This window comes from Notamacropus eugenii, chromosome 4, assembly GCF_028372415.1.
Source record: "Notamacropus eugenii isolate mMacEug1 chromosome 4, mMacEug1.pri_v2, whole genome shotgun sequence".
NCBI classification, from domain to species: Eukaryota; Metazoa; Chordata; class Mammalia; order Diprotodontia; family Macropodidae; genus Notamacropus; species Notamacropus eugenii.
In genome coordinates this window covers 469,487,782-469,512,955 of record NC_092875.1, presented here as the reverse complement: position 1 = coordinate 469,512,955, position 25,174 = coordinate 469,487,782, and the positions used below count along the sequence as shown (strand labels likewise).

At 40.1% G+C, this 25,174-nt stretch overlaps 1 protein-coding gene across 1 annotated transcript in view; it reads right to left on the bottom strand.

Moving 5' to 3' along the window:
• Positions 1–20,977, bottom strand: part of SV2C (synaptic vesicle glycoprotein 2C) — a 285,651-nt gene extending 264,674 nt beyond the window's left edge. The window contains exon 1 of the mRNA XM_072606380.1: positions 20,726–20,977. The gene's annotated coding sequence lies outside the window, so the exon portion shown is untranslated. The remainder of the gene's footprint in view (positions 1–20,725) is intronic.
• Between the last annotated feature and the right edge of the window lie 4,197 nt (positions 20,978–25,174).

The window sequence follows — 25,174 nt, the reverse complement described above, 5'->3', positions numbered from 1 at the left end:
CATAATGTATTGGAACACAGTGTTCTGGTTCCTAAGTGAACACGTCACAGCCCATCACTATCAACCAGAAGAATTACACACATATGCTCACCACACACCATCACCACCTCTCTCCCTCCCTCTCTCTCCCTCTCTCTCCATCTCTCTGTCTCTGTCTCTGTCTCAGTCTCTGTCTCTCTCTCTCTGTCTCTCTGTCTCTCTCTCTCTGTCTCTCTCTCTCTGTCTCTCTCTCTCTCTCTCTCTCTCTCTCTCTCTCTCTCTGTCTCTCTCTCTCTCTCTCTCTCTCTCTCTCTCTCTCTCTCTCACACACACACACACACACACACACACACACACAATAACAACTGCACAGCAGTTACACTAGTAATAACAAAAAGACACCAGGATGAATAGGGAACAGGGAAGTGAAAGTTAATTCAAAGCATCATTGGGAGCCTCCAGACTAATACTAATCTGACTGAATTTTACTTTCAGGCAAAGATTCTCCGTTATCCGATAGAAATCTCAAGAGCTCTTAAATAAAAGCTTTGTTTCAAATAAGACAAGTCTTTCCTAGGTCCATTTTAGCTACATTTGAAAAATGAAAACCTCAAATTATCATACAGGACAGAGAATACCACTATGTTCTTGGTTTGGTTTTATCGAATGAAGTGCCATGATGATTCCATGAACTATTAACAGTACAATCAACAAAGCAGGGTGCAAGGCAATGCTGGATATTAGAAAGCAAAGGAAGCAAATTTTGCCGACTCCCAGAATTCCTAGCTTAAAACTTGGCGCACTTCCCTGCTAACTTGCAATTCTAGAAAGGGCTCAGATGACTTGAAACCTTTTGCCAGTGGTAGTTTTTATCACTGTCAAGCTGAAAGGAGCCAAGTTATGATTCATGTGACTGTAAAAGAAGCTTTAGGTAAAAGATGGCCTGTATTCTGAAATTTGTGGTTAAAAATAATTAGCTAGTTTTTTTCCCGTCTTCTTATATGACAACTTGATATTAATCTGCAGCACTCTGACTCTTTTCCTGTCATTGTCCTTTAATAGAACAAAACTTATTTGTTCACGTGCATCTGAATCCTAAAAGGCCAACATGACTAATGCATATTCAAGTACCACTATAATAAATGATTTAGACAACAATCAGTTTTTGTGTGTCTGTGACTAAAGCCACAATGATTATCAATAAATCAGGAAAGCACTATCACATGAATAGCTTCCCCTGCATGCCACAGATAAAAAACATCCCTTCTATCTACACTTTAATTAGTGATATAAAGCACATATATACACATACCCACTCTTACTATTTCATCCTGGTTCATCACTCATTCTCCAAATACTTTCTCATTTATTCTTCCTACGTTACCCTTAAATCAGTTTGTAGTGATAAGCCCTTAGCTTGGACATCAGTAAAGGGCACTGGCATTCATTTCATTTTCCTGATGATAAGCCGTATGGCAACCACTGGGAGCAGAGGGAAAATCTCCTGGTTTGAGATGTAAGATCCTATCATATTAATTCTGTAAGAAAGGATTGCTTATTTGTAAGCCCAACAAATTAGCCTTTATTCGTGTTTTCTTCTATTTATTTTCTTCTTTTATGAAAACATGAGGGTTGTAAGAAAATACCACCTCCAAATCTTTCCTCTCAGTTGTTGCAGCAACCATCGTAAAGTGATTTCCTAGCACATGAATGAATTTTTAGTGAACCTGTGAATTAGATCAGCCATTTTTGAAAGCAATTTGGAACTGTGTGTCACTAAACTTCATCACACAATTATCCCAAAGAGATAAAGGAAAGAGAAAAGTGATACATACATACATACATATATAGAATTGTTTCACAATACACAAATATACACAAATATAGAATTGTTTTTGTGGGGGCAAAGAATTAGAAATTAAAGGAGTGCCCATCAGTTAGAAAATGATTGAATAATTATGATACATAAATGCAATAGAATATTATTGTACCCTAAAAATGACAAAAATGTTTTGGAGAAACCTAGGAAGATTTGTATGAACTGATGCAAAGTGAAATGATCAGAAGCAGAGAACAATTTACACAAGATAATATTTTAAAATATGTTTTGAAAGACTTGGAACTCTGATGGATGAACCAACTACAATTTCAGAAAATAAGTGATAAAGTGGGTTATCCACCTCCAGAGACAGAGGATGATGATGTTGAGGAACATATATATATATATATATATATATATATATATATATATATGTATATATATATATATATATATATATATATATACACATGTTCTTATATGCACAACATGGGAACTTATGTTTCGCTATATGGTTTTGTTATACACTACAATTTTTTCTTTTTTTCGATTAGGGAGCAAGTTGGGAGGGGGGCAACAAAAGAGAATGAAAGAAGACCAGAAGGAATCAAAGATAAACAAAATAGTTTTGAAAATTATATGTTGAATTCATTATGTACTTAAAAGCAAGCTGTATATGATGGAGGTTCACAAATTCACACACAACTCTCTCCTTCCATTCCACCATGTATGTAAAAATTTTTGAAATGAAAAATTTTAAGTAAATAAATAAAAGTGGTCCCCTGTTTTTTCCCTTGCCCTTTTTTTGTCCTCCCCATCTCTGATTATCATTAAACCAGACAGTAAAACTTACTCACTTATTTTGACCAACATCCTGCATCTCTCAACGCTGACTTGCTTGGTTTGGGTTCAGCATCAATGACACCTGAAGATCTGTGACATTCTTTTCAGACAAGAACTGGAAGATGTGATTGTTAAGCCACTGTCAACAAAAGTTCAAAGATTGTAGAAATGATTAAGATACCACAAGATCTTCCAGAATAAGAGAACTATAGGCAAGCAAAATTGACCTCAATTCTTGGAGAAATACTAGAGCAAATCATCAAAGATATGGTTGGTGAGCACATAGAAAGAGCATTTTTGAAAACTAGAATGGCTTCATCAAGAACAGATCATCCCACACTAACCTTATTTCCTTTTATATTTTTTGAAGATCACAAAGCTAGTAGATGAGAGGAATGCTGTGAATACAGTTTACTTAAATTTCAGCAAAGTTTTTGTTTAAATATCTCAGTATATTAGTCTTGGTGAGACAAGGGAAAGCCATGAACTACAGAGTAATACAAACCACACAGATGTATTCAGAACTGGTGTGGATGGTTGAACTCAAAACGTAGTTGGTGAAGATTCAATCCCAACATGGTAGCCAGTCTCCAGTAGAGTACTCTAGGGATCCATGCTTGGCTCTGTTCTATTTAGTAATTTTATCCAAGACTTTGATGAAGGCATAGATGACATGCTAATCAAATTTGGAGATGACACAAAGCAGGAAAGGGTGGCTGACATATTGGATGAAAGAGCCAGGATCCAGAAATATAGTGATAAGCTAGAGTATTGGACTGAATCTAATAAAAGGAAATTCAATAGAGATAAATTCAAGGCCTTGCATTTGGGTAACAAAGACATCTGTGCAAGATGGGGGAAGCATCATTAGACAGAAGTTGCTTTGAAAAAAGTGTCTGGGGACTTTTGTTGTTGTTCAATCATGTTCAACTCTTCATAACTCGATTTGGGGTTTGCTTGCAAAGGTCCTAGAGTGGTTTGCCATTTACTTTTCCAGCTCATTTTTACAGATGAGAGAACTGAAGCCAACAGGGTAAAATGATTTGCTCCGGGTTACAGATAGTAAGTATCTGAGGCCAGATTTGAACTCAGGAAGATGAGTTTCAGATGCCAGATCCAGTGCTCTACCACTGCACCACCTAGCTGCCATCCTGGAATGTTTGTGGACTACAAACTAAGTAGTGACTTACAAAATGAATAAGCAGTACAATATGAAACCCAGGAAAGCTAGAGGCATAATTTTCACAATAGGAAAGTAATAGTGCCACTATAGTTTGCCCTCATAAGACCTAATTTTGAGCATCAAGCTCAGTTCTGGGCACCATGGTTCAAGGACACTGATAAGCTATAGACCATCCAGATGATAGCAAACGGGCTGATGAAGGGCCTTGAGTTCATGTCTCATGGGTATTAGTTAAAGGAAGTGAATATGCTTAGTTTGGACAGGGGGACTCAAGAGTAATATAATGTCTGTCTTCAGGCATTTAAAGGGATGGCATGTGAAAAGGGGATTAAATTTATTCTGTTGGGATCCAGAGGACAGAACTAAGGGCAGTATGGAAGATGCAAAGTAGCAAATTCAGGCTTGATGTCAGGAGAAACCACCTAACATTTAAAGCTGCCCAGAGGTAGAATGGACTGACTCAAGAGTTGGTTGGATCCTTTTCCCTAGGGATCTTCAAACAGGATAGAGAATTATTTGTCAGATTGTCATAGTGAGATTTCCCCTTTTGTATGGGTTGGCAGTAAATGGCTACTGAGATCCCTTCCAACTCTCAAATTGGTCCTAGGATTCTGTGATCTATAACCTCGCCAGGGGCAAGTGAGGTGACTCACTCTATCAAGTGCTAGACCTAGAGTCAGAAAGACCTGAGTTTAAATTCAATTTCAGCCACTCATTAGCTATGGGAGCCTATCAACTCATTTAACCTGTTTGCCACAGGTTTCTCAATTGTAAAATGGAGATAAAAATGCACCTATCTCCCAGGTTGTTGTGAAGATCAAATCATTGTAAAGTGCGTAGCCTGGCACATAGTAAATGCTCAGTTCACACTTGTTCCCACGTCCCTCCCTTCACCTACATCCTGGCTATGCACTGACTTCTCTACACCCTTGACCACACAAGGAAGGAATATAAGGATGACAGCAACATACATGGACACATGTCTCCTCCAGGCTCTCTCTCTTGACTCTTCAAATGGAATTGGGTTTTCTATGCTTCTCTTTTTATAGGCTGAGCCTCCCACTGGGACTGAGAAGACATCAAGAATCTATATGTTCCCTGGTAAGGGAAGGAGATATTCCAGATGCATACAAATTCCTTGGCATAATCCTGTCTAGAAACAAAGATTTGGTAGCATCTCAGCAGCTTAGGAGGTCAGTTCTGGCTCTTTGTATTTTCCAGGACAGAGAATCCCAGATAACTGGGTTGGTTATGAGTCATGCCAAAACTTGAAGTCCATTTTGCTTGACTTAGGAAGAAGCTTGAGTGAAGCATGATCATGATTCCCTCAAGGTCCACCACAAATTCCTGAAATGCAGTTAGAACTCAGGATCAGGGATCACCTGGGGCAAGGGTGGCTTTCTTGGGATGCTCTAGGTAAGGATCTTGAGACCTACCTAGGTCTCCTAAGTGCCCTGTCACCAAGAATGATATTTCCATTTGGCAAATGAGGAAACTGAAATTCTCAAAGCTCATGCTTTAAGCAGTGCTTTGATAGGGTTTCTTCATAATAGCTCATTACCTATCAGATAGGCAATACAAGTACTATTATTAGTTTTATTTTACAAATGTGGGAACTGACATTCATTGATGATAAATGATTAAATTATTCATGGTAATGCAGCTGTTGTAGTCAGGTGATCTGGGTTTAAATCTGAGATCAAAACCCAACAGCCTTCTTATTATACCATGCCATCTTAAATCTATCATTCTGAAAGTTAGTACTGTTAGGAACCTGCCTACTTATCTAGCCTTGCCAATGCCATAATTACCAACTAACAATGATGTTTACTTGTAACTATCTGCACTGTGGGAGGATGGAAATGGAGGCACTATGATTCATGTTTCCCTAAGTTTATAATTGGCCTTGAAAAATTGGACCCCAATGAGTCATCTGACTAGATTGAGAAGGCAGGTTTTCCATTGTTAATGGTGATGGCCCTCTGGTTAAAAACTGATTTGGCCCATAGACAGGGGCAAAATACATCCTTTAGATCTGGCAAAGAACATAAAAATCAAAATATGAGATGCCATCCTTAGTCCTCAGAGAACGTGTTGGAGAAGGCCATAAGAGAGTCTATCAAAAAGGAAGTAAAATACACTCAACTGACTATTCCTTGATAGCCTCAGAAATGGCTTAAAGAGACAAGAGTCCTTTGAACAAAGCATCTTTGGAATCTGCTTCCTGGTAGGCAAAACAACAGGCAACAACTCCGTTGCCTCTTTTTCTTGACAAGAAGAGGAACAAAGAGAAATAAATCTATCTCTCCATCTCTTTCTCTCTTTACTCTTTATTTTTCCCTTGTCTTTTTTCCCTTTCTTCCTCCTTGGTTAGGAGTTAGAAAACCTACATGGCCATGTAATCAAGTTATGTCCCTGAGAGATAATCAGATTTTATCCAGGAATACTTCTGGGTGTGTAGTTTTAGATTTAATGTTTAAAATTTCATTCTTAACTTGAATAAGTTATAATTTGATGGATTTGTCTGCTTATAGTGGACTAGAAATTTCCCCCAAGCATTTCCATGTGCTTGCAAATCCTCGTTAAATATCTTTCCCACCTTGGTCAAATAAAACCTTCTGTTTTTAGAAAGCCAAATGTAATATTATTTGTTGCATAGAAATAATCAAGTTACTGCCTATGAATGTGTATGTGTGTGAGTGTGTGATTTGTATTTTAAAATCTTTTCTTAAAGATTCATTCTTAACAAAACTAGCAGAGAATGTATGCATGGAGATTTAAAGAAGGCACTGGTCTAAAAAAATTTGGCAAAAGATAAAAACTGAGTAAGGCAGTATGTCAGAGAAATCCCTGGGACACATTAGTTCAGAGCAGTCCAACTGGACTAAACCTTATTTGACTCCACTCTTTTTTTGGGGGGGATGGGGGGTTGAGGAGACAGTGCTAGAACTCCTGGAGAAAATTGGAATATGTTTACACCAGATCCTGGAGAGCATAGGAGAGCACAAGAGAGCATAGGCTTTTAACAGAATCAGTTGCACCTGGATGGTGATGGCTACATGATAATAAGGAGTGGGATACTCACTGATGATTTAAGGGTGTCGGGTTCATTGTTTGGAACCATAATGCAGGTTTTGTACTACTATCTTAAAGTGACACTAACAATAGGGGAGATATAGGCTTTTTATATTTTTATTTATTCTGGCTATTCCATTTAAGTACCAGAAAATTTTAAGGTATTTAGACAGTATTGAAAGATTTTGATCTTATATTACTAAGGATGCAGGGAGTTTGGATTATGAGGCGTAACATGTTCCATGGGTTTGGGGAATATTGGTCCTGTTTCTGACACGTACCAGCTGGGTGATTCTGGGTAAGTCACTTAACCTCTGTACTCCCAAGCAATCTCTCTCAGAGACCAACCTGTAAGGGAAGAGGAGTTCCTCAACAAGAAATCCCTACATAAGTGAAGTCCCAAATTCAGACCCTATCCTTGAAAAATGTTATGATGCTGGATTATAGTCTGGTCTAATGGTCATTTAGGATGAAGGAATCCATCAATCACTTAATTCCAAGTGAAATAGCCCCTCATTCAAGGACCTTACATTCTGTCAGTGGAGATAAAATATGCACATACAAGTAGACACAAATTAAATATGAATTAATTTCAGGGGAAGAAAAAGCCTAATGCAGAAGGGTAGCATCTGAACTGAGGGATCTGGGTAAAAAGGGATTATGTAAATTTGTGATGTCCTCAGCACAGTTTTGTGACTTGCTCCAGTGACATGCATCATATCCAAGGATAAGAGACTATAGATGATGAGGACAATCCAATATTCAGCTTCATAAGACATCAGCAGTAATAGCACAAGGGACAAGGGAATTAAGGACCGAAGACAATGGAGAGTTCGATTGGTTAACTCTAGGGTTAAGACCATGAAGGGAAGAAAGTTAGGCCAGAAAGGGGGTACAAGATGGAAAGGGACATGGTGGAGTAACTGGAGGTCTTGACTTAGATTAAGAATAGTTCTAGAAAAATGGTGAGAGGGAGAGATGGAGGAACAAACGGAAGGTTGTGGTTTAAGAGAGGTATTTCACAGTTCTGGATCATGGAGGTAAACGTTATGGATAAAGATCAAATCAAGACTATGGCTGTGCAAGGGTAAGGTGGAGTGAGACTTTTGAAGAAAAGCAGGAACTCCAGGAGATGTGGAAGAGGCAGGAGTCTCTTCCAAGCAGAGGGACAATCTGTGCAAAGGCATGGAGATAGTGTCATGTGTAACTAGCAGCAAGAGTATCATTTTGGCTGCATTGTAGAATGCATAAAGTTCATTAATGTGTAATACATCTGAAAAAAAAAATAGATTGGAGCCAGGCTGTGAAGGACAGTACATTGCAAACCAAAGGGTCTGAATTTTGTTCTAGATTTAGAGCTGAAAGGGACCTTATAGGTCATTTAATCCTAAGCCTTCATTTTACAGATGGGAGAACTGCATCCCAGAGAGGTAAAGTTACTTGTGCAAGGTCAAAGAGGTAAGAAGCAGCAAAGCCAGGATTTAATCAGAGAATTCACTTGTACATTACCTTTTGGAGCCAATTGGGTGTTGCTGTAACTGAGATATTGGGAAACTGGCAACAAAATGAAGGAAGTCAGTACCTGCCTCATAGTCTTCCTAAGATTTCTGTCCCAACATCTATCTTCATATTTAGGGTCTTTGATACGCCTATTGATGTCTCCTCAAATATTATAGCCTCCTGGTTTGTAAATCTGATAAATTTCCATGACCTGTACGGATAGTCTTGATCTGGCCTTTACCCATAACTTCTACCTGTCTACCTAGAATTATAAAATGCCTGTCTTAAATCACAACCTTCTACTGGTTCTTTTATCTGTTCTTCTTATAGTTCTTCTCAAACTATCCTCTGGATGCATCAGGACCTCCAGTCACTCTACCCTGCCCTTCTCTCCCATCTTGCACCCCTTTTCTGGCCTCATTTTCTTACTTTCTTATTCTTCACCCCCTGGTTAGTCAATTCAACCATACATTGTCTTCTTTCCTCAATCCCTTTTCCCCTTGTGCTATCACTGCTCATGTTTTGTGAAGTCAAATGCTCATCACATACCTTCTCTTCTTGTCCTTGTATACTGATGAATGTCCTGGAGCAAGTCACAAAACTGTGCTGACTGGGGCCATTGTGAATTTATATTGTCTAGGCTTAATTGCATCTCTGCTTCTCTGTGGCAATCCTCTTATTCTTCTCTGATTAATATTCTATTGCTGTCCTCAAAGCACCTATTACTGCCTTCTCTTTTCCTCCTCAAGCCTTCTTATGGCATCTCTACTGCCACCCTCTCAGCAGAAGATTTTGATTACTACTCAACTAAGAAAACAGAAGTCAAATATCATGAGGTCCTTCTTTTGTCCTATTGTAAAGCTCAAAATCATTCTAAATCATCACCCATTTTCTCCTCCAATACTCCAGTCTACAGCAAAGTGATGACCCATCTCCTTATCAAGGCGAAAACTTGTACTTGTGCTCTTGTTACCATCCTGTCTCATCTCCTCCAGAAAGTGACTGCTCAATAATTCCTTTTCTTTCATTTTCAAATTCCACTTATCTACCAGCACCAGTAGATAAGCTTTTTATCTTGTCTGTAAGTTATTCATGTATCTATTTGTTGCCAGCAAACATGCCCATTTGTCCTCTATCCTCAAAAATTTTCACATAACTCTGCCATCGATATCTTCAAATTCCTTCTCACAAAATTTTCTTCAACATGGCTTCAACACTCTGGTGGTGAAGCTTGCTTTCTGACTCCTGGAGGAAATGTAGTGGACTATAGGTTTGCAATAAGGCATTATGTTATTAGACATGGTCAGGGTATTGATTGATAATGCTTTCCTTTAATGAAGGAGGATTCTATTAGGGGAAATGAGTCATCAAAAAGTGGCAACAACATAAAAATGATGTCAATAAAACATTTTTTTAAAAGACAGCCCAATCCCAATGGAGAAAAAAATCATAAGTTTTTTGTAATAGACAATTTTTAAAAGACCCAAAGAAAGGAAATGTTCTTAACAAATCTAGAAAAAAAAATATGGGCATAGAGCTTGGGGGGGGGGGGTCAGTTGTATTAACAGTATATTTTAGAATAATGGCAAATACCTGAATATACTACAAGGGGCTAAACAAGATTGACTATTTTTGTTCTGATGAGATGTAGGTAGTAAGAACATACTAAGGGGTATCCTCAAGAAACAGAATATGAAGGACTAAACTGAGGAGTTTGGAAGTTCTGGTTGGTATATTAGGAGGTATTTGAAACCTTAAGAACCTTATTGTGGTTCATATTTAAAATTTATGGGCATGAAAAGAAAATGCAGATGATAGATCAATTGTTCTTTGACCAGTCATATCCATGTATGTGTGACCTTGCATATGCATATGTGTGTATTCCTATGTGTATGTATGCTTGACTCTTGGACAGCACTTACTGTATGGTTAATAACTTCTGTTTTCACCAATTCTACCAGGTTGTCTTTAAGTTTATGAAGCATGGTCTAATTCTTAAGTCTAAAATGCTGTCAAAAAGCAAATATTCTAAATATTTATTAAATAATATTAATATTAGAGATGGTAAGCAAGGATTTGATTAAAAATTTGATACTGGAGGAAAAATATACTACTTAATTTTTATATTTCAGTGATTCAACTGGCCCAAAGGAGACAATAATACCTTAACATGTGTTATTATTTAACGCTGCATGCTGGTATGTATGACTGTCAGATTGATGTGCAAATGAATATAATTACAGGACCAGGAATTCAGTGGAGGGTGTGATTTACCTCCCCAAAAATAAAGAAATACATGCTTAAGTCACAAAAGTGGTTTATGCTTTTGCCTATTAAATGTTATTATGCCCAAGAGTACTTAAAGGCTGGGAACGACAATTCTCCATTCACCTTAATGATATTTCTCTCCCTAAGATCACCTCCAATTTACCCTGTATGTAACTCGGAAGTGCACAGTGGTTTGCATATTGTCTCCCCATTAGAATGTGAGCATCATAGGGCAAAAGGCAATGGACGCCTTTGTTGATGTTGCCAGTGCTTAGCGTGAGTGATTCAAAATGGTGTGTTTGACTGGCTAGGTCACTTTCTCCAACTACTTGCCAACAGGGCTCGTCCCTGCTGCAGTTCCTTCCACGGAGAATCTCATTCAGGTGGGTATTTTTTAAGGAAAAGATGAAGTATCTCAGATCTTCATCTTTAAAAAGAAATCAATCTTCCATCAAAATGTTTCCTTGATTCATTTCCAGAATTTTGGTCCTGAAATGTGGAGGAAATAGCATCAGAATATGTGCCACTGGTGTTCCTATGAAAGCAAAACCAAGAACCAGAAACATGGAATCAAAATGTCAAGTTCTTGTGGGCTCAAGTGGCTCTTTCAAAGCATGCTAGAAGTAGGTGGGAGCCCTTGATTGGTTCTCCTTAAGTCTCTTCCTATCAGAAAGCCTGTAAGCTGGCGGGTTTGAGGAGGATTGGCAGAGGGGGAGGGAGGAAACCAAAGTCAGTGGAAGGAATGTATGTGCTTCTCTGACCATCTTCCATTTCTTGGAAATATGGCTGGAATTCTATATAATGTTAAAACTAGAAGGAACTGAAATGTCATCTAGTCCAGTCCCTTCATTTTATTGAAGAGAAAATTGAAGAGAAGAGATATACTCAAGGTCAAAAATCTAGTAAGTACTAGTGGCTGTACTAAAAAAAAAGCCAATTGATCCCTGGCCAAGTGTTTTGTTGTGGGGGGACTTTCCCCCCACTATACCATGACTTTGATTCTTCAGAGAGGAGATTGGCATGTGATCAAAAAGAAGGTTTGAAGGAGGGTCCAAGCCACATTTGGCAATGTGATATAGTAGAGAGAGGTGTGGTGATAAAGTCAAAGATCTTGGGTTCGAATTTTACATCTGATGTTTATTACCTATGTGACCTTGGGCAAGTCTCTTAACCTTGTAGGACCTTCATCTGTGAAATGGAGTTGACCAGATCAGTGGTCTCTAAAGAACAGGATGCAAGATCATCTACTGAGAATCAGGAAAAAAATGTTAAAGCTTATATTAATATTTAGTTTTTAACATTTAAAAAATATATTTGATTGATATTTAATATCTGGATTGACAGTGGTACCTTTACTTGGTGCAAATATCAGCTAGTCACATGATATTTAGGGCATATGAGATATCTTCAGGGAAAAGTGGGAATTACTCCACATGGAAGGGTTGAAAATGGCAGGCTCATTCCTTCATTTTCAGCATAATGCCATGCATTACAGTTTAATGTGCCTAGTTAAACGGATTTCCTGAAGATATTGCCTAGTTTTAAGTAACCCTCATAAAATGGACAAGTGGCTTAAAAAGATTCCCACAAAGAAACAGTGGATTGAACTAATTAGAACATGTGATCAACAAAAAATGGGGCAAATTGACCCTTGCCCTGCTCCTAGTAAGAGTTCTCCATCAGCCAAATTTGAAGTAAAACAACGACAGCCTAATAATTATGACAAGAATTCAGATGGGAAGTAACTTAACATCTTTTGTGCCCCCCACAAAAATAAGCAGGTTATTTTATGGCAAAACTTAAGAAAGCTGTCAAATTTAAATGTTATACATTTTTCTTTTACAATAAGATACATTTCCCAGGTTTTTTTGATTTTTTCTGTGATGATAAGTAGCTGTCAGGAGTATGCAAAATTGCAGATAAATTTGGAAAAAAACATGCATTTGTCTCTTTTAAGACAAAAGCAACATTATAAAAATTAGTGAGAAAAAAGAAAAGGAAAAAATGAGCAAGAAGCAACTGGCTTTTTGTGCTATGAATAGAGCTTTTTGGGGAGAAAAACATACTTAGAAATGTTTCCACTATTATATGATTTTGTTGCTAAAAATGTCATTTTTTAAAAAATTCATGTATCTGCACACTTTAAAAAATTGGAAGCCAAATTTTAACTTGTTAAAAAAAAAGTCCCAAATAAAGAGTTTCAGTGGCTTTCAAGGCCATCTTTTTTGTTGTTGGAATTCACTTGAATTTCAATGATAACCTTTGCATAATTGATGGATGATACTGAAGATGACTATTATGGTTTAGTAAGCACAGTTAATGACATACTCTTTCTGTTTGGATCTAGTTATCCTTTTGAACTATCTTTTTCAGGTATGACAGTTAAGAAAATCCAGTGTCAAAATAAACTCAACTTAAAACCAGACCTTTGATTTGCTATAGCACATAGCTTTAAACCAAATTTTTTTTTTAAAAAATGAAGAAAATTCAATCAAATTGCTCTCATTAAATACATCATCATTAATATTTTAGTAGATAAAAGGTTTCATACCATTTATAAATAATATAAAATTTAAATTATTCAAAATATTTATTTTATCTTCAACTTATTTTAATAATAGTGGCTAGCATTTATATAGCACTTCAAGATTTGCAAAACACTTAACAAATATTATCTCATTTTATCCTCATAACAACCCTGGAAAGTAGGTATTACTAACTCCATTTTACAGATGATGAAACTGAGACTGAAAATGCTTAAGTGACTTGCCTAAGGTCACATAGTCTGGGTTAAGTCTGGGGTTAGGTGTCTCAGATCTTAATGACTCCAGGTCCAGCACTCTACCTACTCTACCTACCTGCTTATAAGTTCTATTTTTATGTATGCTTTATAATTTACATAATATATGAGCATAGAAAGCTGTGGAAAAAGAACCGAACTTGAAGCCTGGAAAACCTGGATTCAAGTTTTGCCTCTTACACATACTGGCTGAGTGACCTTGGACCGGTCATTTAACTTCTCTCTATTCTAGGCAGCTCTCTGAGACTCCAAGCTGCAGAGGAGGTGCTGGTCTGTATCACTGGAAGGAGTTTTCTCACTCCAGAATTCCTTGTGCAAATAAAGTCACAGAATCAGTCTCTAATTCTATCCCTCTCAGTAGAGTTGGAATTGCATGTAGTTTATTAATAAATGTATATACAGTTGGGCATCTTGGTGGCACAGCCGATAGAGGACCAGGTCTAGAGCCAGGAATACCTGAATTCAAATCCAGCCTCAGACACTTTCTAGCTGTGTGACCCTGGGCAAGTCACTTAACCATTTTTTGCCTCAGTTCCTGGAAAATGAACTGGAAAAGGAAATGGCAAACTACTTCAGTGTCTTTGCTAAGAAAATCCCAAATGGGGTCATAAAGAATCAAACATGACTGAAAAATGACTGACTGACATACAGTTAGGGTACATGCTCAAAACATTTTACTATTGGGCTATGTGATTATAAGATTTAGAAAGTATAAGATTAGATGAGCTCTAAGGTCTCTTCTGGCTCTCGATCTCTGATCCAATGTCCTGGATCCTTCGCACATACACCTTCAAGGAAGTGGTGGGAGATAATTCCAGACACTGGGAGTATTTCAGTCTCTCTATACTTAAAGACTTGGTATCACTGGCTGTTTGAGTATCCATTAAAGAAATCTGAAAACTTTTTAGCATCCTTTGAAATAAATCAAATCAATATCCCACTGCTTGGGAGAATGTGAACTACTGATGTCTAGTTGTTTTCCTTAGTTTTGTTTATGGAAAGTCTCTGTTTATGAAATGAATTGTGAAAATCTCGTATCCCCCAGTCATCTCAAGGTTCATAATTCGAAAGTCAATTAGTTATATAAATTGTTTTACTCTGTTTAGAGTCTTAGACACTTCATTGTTTGAAGATTTAAAAAATCTAAATAAACATTTTGACCTAAGCAGTTTAATTTACATTTCAGATTGTTCGGTCATTCACTTTATTTTCTGTATGTAGGATTCAACCTGAAATGGATTCTTTTAATATGGTCCATAAGCCATGGGTGATTAGCAAGAGTCTTTCAAGAGACCTGGGGATGGTTTCTTGTTATTCAATACGTTTATAATATCATAGGTTTTTGTGTCTGGTTTTTAATTTTAAAATATTATCCCAACACATTCTTCCCCCTACTCCTGGTGAGATGGCTGTGTTTAGGGGCAACAAATGGATGGAATAGGTGATCCACAAGGTTGGCTTAGATAAGCGGTCCAATCAAGCATTCAGTCAACAAGCATCCATTACTCAGTGACCATATCAGGTGCTGGGGATACATATACGATCCCTATTCTCAAGGAGCAGAGGACACAACACATGCGCATATAAGTACATGCAGAATAAGTACAAGGCGGCCAAGGGCTGAGAGCAGTAGAAGTTGGAAGATCAGGGAAGTCTTCCACAGAAAAGTGCTTTTACTGAGACTTGAAGGAAGTAGGGGGGTTCTATTAGGTGGGAGGGGAAGGGGAGGGAATAAGCATTTAACAACTTTGTTTTCATTGGATCTTCACAACTCTGGGAGATGGGTGCTGTTATTCTCACATTTGAGTCTCATTTATTTATTTAGGCAATTGAGTATTATACAATTAGTTATACAATTGAGTATTAACCCATTTCACAGTTGAGAAAATGGAGGCAGATAGAAGTTAAGTGACTTGACCAGGGTCACACAATGACTCACACAATGAGGAGATGAGAGAAGGCCATTTTGGGTGGGCCATACTATGCAGAAAGGGGAATAATAGGCACTGAGGTTGGAAAGACAGGCCAAGGTCAGGTTGTGAAAAGACTAACAGGGGAGTTTACATTTTATCCTAGAGGTAATACTGAGTCAATGGACTTTGAGTACCAAAGTAATAGAGTCAAGACTGCACTTGAGGATGATCACTTTGGCAGCTCGGTGAAGAATAAATAGGTCGGAGAGGAGAGAGAACTGGGGGAGTAAGACCAATTAGGAGACCATTACAATAGTCTGGGTATGAGTGGATGAAGGTCTAAATTAAAGACTGTGTGATTAAAGAGAAGATGGAATGTGAAAGATCCTATGGAATTAGAAATAGCAAGATGTGATAGCTGATGTGAAATCAGAAAATTTTCAGATATGGTAAAGATAGTCACTGGCCTATCTTTCCAGCCATGTCACACACTCATCATTTCCCTTCCTGCACTCTACCTTTGACCCAGTCAAAATGGCCATCTCTCAGTTCCTCACAGACAGCACTCCTCCATTCCCACTCCTTTACAAAGCTGTCTCCCTTCCCTGAAATTTACTTCTTTCTCTGCCATCTCATAGACAGCTTTAGGCATAAAAAACATTCACATTTCTTTAGAAATGAAACTTAACCCCTCTTTGCTTTCAATAGGTATGAATAACTATACAAACTGGGTTTTGCATATTATTTTATTCTAAAGGTATTTCTTTTGAATGTGTGTTTCTTGTGGTTGGAGATATAATGCAATTCCACACACATCTTCTGGGCCAGCTAAAATAGCGTGTAGAAATTTCTAGCCAGTCATGGATCCTCTACAAACTGACTCAAGCACCCTTCGATTTGGAGACTCCAAACTGGTCAGTATAGGATCCCGAATACACAGGGCTAGAACGTGGATGTAAATTACAATAAAGATGAAGCCCTCCTTCATTTGGCCATGTCTGTCTACTTTCTTCTTTATGAATATAATTATTCTGGCAGATTAAGAACAGGTGGGGTCTATGGGCAATCAGTCACAAGGGACTGCCTCCAATGATGATGAGTCATTTATTACAGTTGAATTTATATAATGCAAAATGGAGATTTCAAGGGCCCTCAAATTTGTGAGGGCCTGGGGCAACTGCTCATTTTAAAAAGCTCCAAATTCAATCAGCCTTTGGTCTTATGGAATAAAAGGCTCGAGAGGGCTGTCTTCCTAGTCTCAGTCTTTAGTAACCTATTTTAATTTTTTAGGATGGCTATCTTAATTTAACTATCCTTTGTAAAAAATAGTGATTGCACTAAATCTGTTTTTTTTCTTTGTAGGAAAAGACTGAGGCATAGTGTGCTAATTAGATGATCAGAAAAAAGATAAAATCTTGGTGTTACTGATTTTGTCCTTTGATAGCTACAAAATTAAGATTTAAAAAAACTCACTGATAATGTTGCAGCAATGTTGAGATATTTGGTTTACCAAATTAAAAGTAATAAAGATACAAATTTAATCTCTACAATTAAAAAATACATAGAAAAATTGTACAATACAAAACCACTTATTTCAATCAAAAAAGTATTTTATAGTTTTATACAAAAATTTAAGTTCATCACCATCATCATCATTCTAAACAGCTAATCCAGGCCACTTTTTATTGTCTTCTTAAAAATACAGAAAATGCATAATCCATTCAGATACTTGACAACATATATCACTCTGTTTCATACTATTCCATTCTTTCAAAAAGGAAAATCTATCACAATATAAAAACATCAGTCCTACCCCGAAAAAGGTTTCCAATGAATACCTCTAAATGCTAAAATTTCTTTTAATTTGATATCTTGCTCAACCCCATTTTGTATCACTGCAGTGCAATTTGACATCTATGATACATTACTAGCAAGACTCATTAAAAACAAAAAGGGTCACTTTTTTTTTTACTCACAGCTGCCTAAATTAAGGAAACAAGCTCCAAAACCAGTACACCACAACATTTTTATTTTTGTCTTGGTCCAAACAAGTTCCAAAGAAAAACATCATCTGTGATGTACCAAAGCAGTAACAGCTGTGGTTTCTCCCTCCTAGGTTTACAAACAGATCTAATCTAATTGATGAGTTTTTGCTTAAACAAGCACTGATACGAATGCTGTGATACAGGGAAACCTCAGCAATTCAGCCAAATTATTGGCCGTATGGTTAAAATAGTCTATATTCACAAATGAGAGATGTTTCCCTGCAGCAGCTGCATAGCATGAAGAGACCATTTTCACTGTTCCTATAAGGAAAGAGATAACAACAATTATACTCATTAAGAAGACTTTAACTTCTTCTTAAATCTGATGTGATCACTAAGGAAATTTCTCACCAGAAGGTTTATATAAAAATAGGAGCTAGAGTCTAATTTATAAAAATTAGGGTGTTTTTTTCCCTGTAACAACCATATGCATGGCCTTTTATGGTGCAGTGATACACAAAGTATTATGACATCATTTACTATAACCTCTATGAAGACCAGCGTCCTCTCTTCCTCCACAGCAGTCCCCTGACAACATTACAGCACTTACATGAAATGGTTATGCTAATAATTAGTAGGATTTCACCAGAAAAACATAAAGCTTCTCTGACTGATTTGAAGCAACTATCGTTTTAAGTGTGTCATGAAAACTAAATCTGACTGTTTCAATCCACAACACTGAGAAATCAGATCTAGGTCTGGTTTTGGTTTTTTGTTGGTTTGCTTGGTTTTTTTGGGCAGCAGCTAATGGCATTTGATTTTTGGATCAGCTGTTGTCTGCATTTACCGAGAGGCAAATTTCATTAAACTAACAGTATTAGGGGAAAACCTTTGGAATGACTTTAAGAAATAAAATTATTTCCTTTTGTCTGGAAGGGATATCATTTAATAAAATCTGCTTTATAGAACTTTTATCTAAGCTTAGTGATGCAGTATTTCTTTATATCTGTCCCCACAATATCCATGACAGAGGTAGGTGGGAGGAGAGCAGGTTTCTCACATTTCACAGATGGAGAAATCAAAATATGGAGGGGCAAATAACTTGTCCAAGGTCAGACAGTCGATGGCAAAAAGGGAGGGGGACTAGAACCTTTGTCTTTGTAGTGGACACTAATTTCTGATCCCCACTTGGGTCCCCTCCCCCCCCCCCCCCATTCACCCTGCAGTCTTTTGTTCGGTCAATAAAGACAACAGGGGAAAATCTCCATCTACGAGCTTTAATGGAAAGGCAACCTTTGCTGAAGAGCATATTAAACGTACAATGCACATGGAATACGCTGCTTTGTGGCTGTGCAATATTCAATAAGTTTTTAAGGAAGAAAATGTAACATGAAACGTTCCATGTCAAAATGAAATATAAAGGAACGATGAGAAGAGAGCATTTTAGGCGGACGAGGGTTGTGAAAGCACTTACTTTAACTAAGAATAATAACAGATGCTCCCCCTCTAGACAGCACCTCCCATAAACCCCATTACATCTGGTCTTGGAGCTTTTGTGTATAAACTTGCCGGGGCAGGGGGTGGAATAGGAGCACTGAAGGGTTCATTGAAAAAAATAAACCTCGTACTTAAAGAGAAGCAAACATGATTCTGAAGATAAAATTACAGTAAAGCAACTTTTAAATTAAGTTCATCAGACCGTGCTTTCTAAAGCAGGACATTCCTATAACGTAGTCAAAAAAGAAAATGTTGAGGGCAAAAGAAAGAGAGAGAACATGAAGATGTTTATTTTCTTTTTAAAACTCCCCCAAGGACCGTCGGCCGCCTCCCCAGTCGGAAGCTGCTGGGACTCTCCCGCACTGCAGCGCAATGCAGAGCAGGGACGATCCCAGCCAGCAGCCCCCCTCTCGGCCTGGCTGGGCTCGCTCTGCTGCTTCCGCAGTCATCCCGACGGCTCCCAGATCTACAGGCATCATTCTCTCGGCGCCGTGGCCCGGAGCGCCGGCGGGTATCCATCACTGGAGATGCTGGGACGCACACACTCGCTCGTTCTCGTACCCAGGCTGAGGCTGCTTCTTCCACTCTCCCACCAGTCCTCGCCAGCCTGCATCGCGCGCGCGTACACACACACACACACACACACACACACACACACACACACACACACACACACACACACACGCACGCACACACACACGCACACACACACACACGCACACACACTCCCTCTCTCACTCAGTCCTCCAGCCCAGCTGTCAAAGAAGCAGCCCCAGTCCGCCTGACTCAGCCTCCCCCACAAGAGGAGGGAGAGGAGAGGGGAATGGTAGGGGGTGGCCACCGCAGGCACAGTAGTGAAGTGTGTCGGAATCGCTGCAGACTCGCTAGCGCGGCGCTCCGGGTTCTGCGGCATGGACCCCGCTCCGCCTCCACTTGGGCGCCTAACTTTCACCAGCCGCTACCGCAGTCCCAGTGGTCCAGCTGGGCACACCAAACCAGCAATCACACACACAACCAAGGAGAGCCTTTGCCATTTCCAAAGAGGGGAATAGGGGCAAGGGACGCCCAGGCGGAGGGAGCGCTCCTGGGAAACCAAGGAGGAGGCAGGGCGGGTGCGGTGCCAACACCTTACTAGAGGTATTTGCTGGGCACTCTAGGTATCTGCAAGTACGCACGGGCATAGGACAAAGATGGCTTTTAGCCTTCCCTCTTACTCTCAAGGTTTTCTTTACAAAGTCCGAGCTAGATGAGTCCTGCCACAGCTACGCCTACTACCACTCGCCCACCGACGTCCGCAGCAGCTGGTTGCCCACAAAAAGTTGAGCCAGCGGCTAAAGGGGCAAGTCTGGAGGGGTTCAGGGTTCTATTTCCTCTCACCCTCCTCCCATTGCCCGCAATATAAAAAGCTCGGTAGATTCTTGGGCAAAAAGAGGCTAAAGTGATACCCCACCTACAATAATGTCCACACAACTACTATTCCATTTACTCTCCCCCCCCCCCCCCTTAGCCCTGGGAGTATCCCAGGAGAACCCTCTCCACATCCTCAGTTTCTCAACCACGTAGCTGTAGGCACTCTATGGACTGCTCCTCACAGCGGTGCCCCCGTCCCTCACCTGGCTCTCCCCCTTTTCCGATAGAAGCCCGGGGACCCGATCACTTAGTTCTCAGCACCCGCCACCCCAGCTGCCGGTGTGTGCATGTGTGTGTGCCCGGAAAAGTTGAATCTCTCCAAAGCCTGGCCCCCGGTTAACCTGGAAAAAGTTGCCCAAACTGCAACCTGGGAATTCCCAGGAAAGGAGAAGAGGGCAAAACGAATCCGTAGCAGCCATGCCACCTTGGCGCGAGCTGCCTTCTCTCACTTACCTGCTCCGAAGCTGATCGAGGTGCGGCAGCTGCTGGGGCTGGGGCTGCTCTGGTCGCCTTGCCCCGCTCCCTCCCCAGGGCTTCCTCCCCAGGGCTTCCTCCCCAGGGCTCCCTCTTTCTTTCTCTCTCTCTGCCTCTCCTGCGGCTGCTTGCGCTCTCAGCTTGTGCAGTGGTGAATCCTCCCTGAGGAGCCCGTGAGTGTGTCAGAGGAGACAGGAGGGGCGGGAAAGTGGCTGTGGGCTTTCACTACGCAGTCCTCCTCCTCCTCCTCCTCCTCCTCCTCCTCCTCCTCCTCCTCCTCCTCCTCCTCCTCCTCCTCCTCCTCCTCCTCCTCCTCCTCCTCCTCCTCCTCCTCCTCCTCCTCCTCCTCTTCCTCCTCCTCCTCCCTCTGCTGCAGTGCTAGGGAAGCATGAAGAGCGAATACGAGAGAGAAGGAGGGAGTCGTGGACCGTGGGGGTGGAGATCAGCGCACGATCAGAAGCGAGGAGAGGGAGGGAGGGAGGGTCACTGAAGGGGCAACCCCGGGGAGCTAAGATGCGGGGTGGCAGCTCACAGAGATGAGGGTGTTGTTTTTTTTTCTTTTTTAAATGGTGAGAAGGAGCTAGCATTTACGTGGAGGGAAGTAACTGAACTGTGCAGGGATCGCATCTGGGAGGACAGGACCCCGGGTTTGGAACAGTTATTTATTATTTACCATGGGTTGCTCTCTGCGTGCAACATCCCTCAGCAGCAGCATCCAGCGGCGCTAGCTAGCTCTCGGATGCCCGGGGCTGCCCAGAACCCAGAAGACGATAAATCATGTCCCAGGACCCACCATTGGAGGCGGTCGGAGCTCTGCGGCGGGGACTTGCTGGGTGAACTTTTTTCTTTTCGGCAGAGGGAACCTAGCACACTCCGGCGGGGGAGGGGTTTAAGCATCTTCGCTAGAGGCAAGTGGGAGAAGCCCTAGATTGAGTGTCAGAGCCCTGGAGTTCCATTTCTGCCTCTGCTAGTCGATACCTGTGTACCCAGGCGGGCCGCTTAATAGAATTATCTCCAGCTCTCCAGGCTACACTACCCGACAACTTTGCGTACTGTGTATAGGATTAGCCCTGATGGGGAAAGGAGGGATGCAAATACAAACCTGAAACATTAAAAACTGATTAAGGTCTCGTGAGAGGGATGATCGAAATATATGGTCCAGATGGGGATAGAAAGATTATAGTACCGGGGTTGAAAAAGAGGCCACTTTTGTGTAGCGGCTAGAAAACGTAAAACCCTCAAAGGGACCTACGGCTCCCACCCCACACCCTCACCCCACACAATGACTAGCCGCTTCGCCCCCTCACCCTTACTCTTTGTCCTTAAGTCAGATTTCTCAAAGCAGCAGGTGTTCATTGACAGCCCCAGGGCCATTCATAACGCTTCTTCCTTAGCTCTCCTGGATGTCCTTGGCCACACCCAGACGGAGCCCCTAGTGGAGAGAAAGAGCAGGAAATGGGCATCCCTCTCTGACCTGGGCTTCCTTCCATACCTACTGCCTTTGCCGTTAGCGGGTTATTGCGAAAACCGTACTGTCTACTCGGGCCCCAAAAGTCTATACTATTTTATGTACTCCTCCATGGTAGCAGGAAAGCATCAGCCCAGTAATATTGCAAACCGGCAGCGGAAATCCAGTTTCTAGTCTATACAGTATAACTGTCTAGACAGGCTGAATTGAGAGGATGTATATGCACTTTATACACATGCCATCTACCTATCTATAATAATACAAGTGATAACCCAAATGCCCTATGGTGTTGTGCTCTCCCAACTGGACTTTCAGCTGTAACAGAACAAAAAACCATGACAGCAACTGTGACTTGTGTAATGGACAGCATAAAGGGAATGGAATAACTGTGCCTAGCACTTATATGCTCCTCTCACACACTTGACAGATCACAATCACACCATTTCAGAATTGAAAAAGACCTTACAGGTCATGGAGTTCAATCTAGACCTGACCAGGGGATGCTATCTCAAACATACTCACAGATGCATCATCCAACCTAGTTTAAAGACCTGAAGTGAGGAGGAACCCTTTACTTCCTCAGGCAGCACAGTTCACCTTTTATTTTGTTCTCATTGTTCGGACTTTTTCCTGATTTCAAGCCCAAATCTGCCTCTTTTCAACTTAAACTCGTGTCTCCCAATATTACCCACTGAAGAGTAAACAAAACACAACTAATTCCTCTAGAAGGTGGCACCCTTAAACTATTTTAACACAGCTATCCTGTTCCATTGAGTCACCAGCCTAAGTGCACCCAGTTCCTGAACTGTTCCTGATGTACTATGAACCTGAAGTGCTTTGATATCCTGTATATACTTTTCTGCACACTCTCACCCTGCCTCTGTCTTTCTCTGTTTGTGTCTCCATCTGTGCATGTGTCTTCTTTTTAAAATGTGTTTCTCACAACTGAACATAATTCTTCCATAATTAACCAGTACATTGTGGTCTGACTAAGGCAGAATCCAAAGTGTCAATGATCTCCATATTCCTGGAAACTATGACTTTCATCTTTCATCACATTTAACTTATAATGAGCTTGAAGCCCCTACAACTTCCAGATCTTTTTTAGACAAATTGTTTAATCGAGTCTCCATGACCTTGTACTTTCATCCAGGGTGGGAAGTATCCCTTCTAGTTTTGAGACATCTTCAAATCTGACAAGTACCTAAGCTGTTTCTTTATCCAAATCATTTATTAGAGTAGTAAGCAGTAGGAGGCTAAACAGAAATCTCCTGGACACTTGCCTGAAGACAATTCTGAAATGACTAAATTCTGAAAGGCTACTCTCTGAATCTAATCATTCAACCTGTTCCTTCATGTTTTCTGAAATCATCTTATTGTACTGTTAGCTGAACCCTACATGTTTGTCTCCATCTTGTCCTGAAGTATGGTATGAACCACTTTATCAGACACTGTGCTAAAATCTAGGTAAACTATCTCCACAACACTTCTCTGATTTACTAGTTTAGTAGTCTTGTCAAAAAGAGAAAACAAGATTTTTCAGGAATAATCAGATCGTAATGAGGTCATGCAGGCTCTCAGTTACATTTCCTTTCCTAGACATACATTAAGCCCAATCAACAATTTGCCCAAGAATCAGTCAGTTTCATTGACCTGTAGTGTGTGAAGACTGTTCTCTTTTATCCTTTGAAAATAAGAACATTTACTCTTCTCTAGTCTTTCAGTATCTCTTCACTCTCTTTAAAATGTCATTTGCAATGACTCAACAATCACATTCAATTTCACTACCAGATAATCCAGTACAACTGGGCTGGGTGGCTAATTCATCAAGGATAGCTAGATGCTCTCTGCCTGTCTCCTTACTTATCTCAGGCATTAATTTGCTACTGGTGATTTTTGGTCTTTCCCCCTGCCTCCCTCCACCCCCTTTCTAATCCAAAGATCATTCTCCTTGGCAGAGCAAAGAGAAGCAAAACCTTCTCTTTTTTATCATTGTCCTAACTATCTGGATCAGAGATCTCATGTCTTCTTTGATTTTCTATTTCCCCAATATAGCTTTAACTTTTTTTGTGTGTGTTTAGCATTTCTTGCCACTTCAGCTCATTGAAGCTTTAGCACTGCTAAAACATTTTCTTTTGCCTGCCTGCCTTCCATCTTCTGTATTTGTCTCTAAATCTAAGTTGCTTGATGAGTTCTCTGTGTATCTACACTGGCCTCTGGGCATTTCTCATTTTTCTTCTTCATTAGTTCCCCCCCCCCATAAGTCTTTAGAATTTTATTCTTGAGAGTTTTCCATCACGTTTTGAACTTACTCCATTTACAGAATTTTAATCCATACAGTCTGGCCAATTCTTCTTCTGAACCATTTGAAATGTGCTCTTTCCAAATCTAGAGTACATGTCAATCTATGGTCAGCTTTCCTCTTCTCTGTCTCAAGTTCTGAGAGGGAATACTCATTTCCTTTCAATGTTCTCATCATTTTCACTAAGCAACTCTAGGTTGGTGAGACTCAGATTCACAAATAATTTCCTCGTGGTTTCTCTGTCTTGTGAAGTATGCAATTATTATTAAAGATAGTCAAGAATCAATATATGATTGAAGAAGTTACTTGGATCATAAAACCAGAGATCTAGAAGGAAGCTTAGAGGTCATTTAGTCTAATCCCCTCTTTTACAGATGAGGAAATTGAGGCCTAGGGATTTTAAATCATTTGCCCATGGTCATATCTGAAGTAAATATGAGACATGAGATTTAAGCCCAGGTCAAGCCTCTCAAACTCTTTTCACTGTATTATCAGGACTCATATCCTTAAAAGCAGGGTTTGAAAACTTGGGACTTTTAGTAGAGGAACCAGCCCCCAGAGATATGAAGGCAAAGGACCTACAGATGAAGCCACACTTAGAAACGCTTTCAAATAGTCAAACATATTTTTGTGAATCACATATAGTCCAGAGTACAGG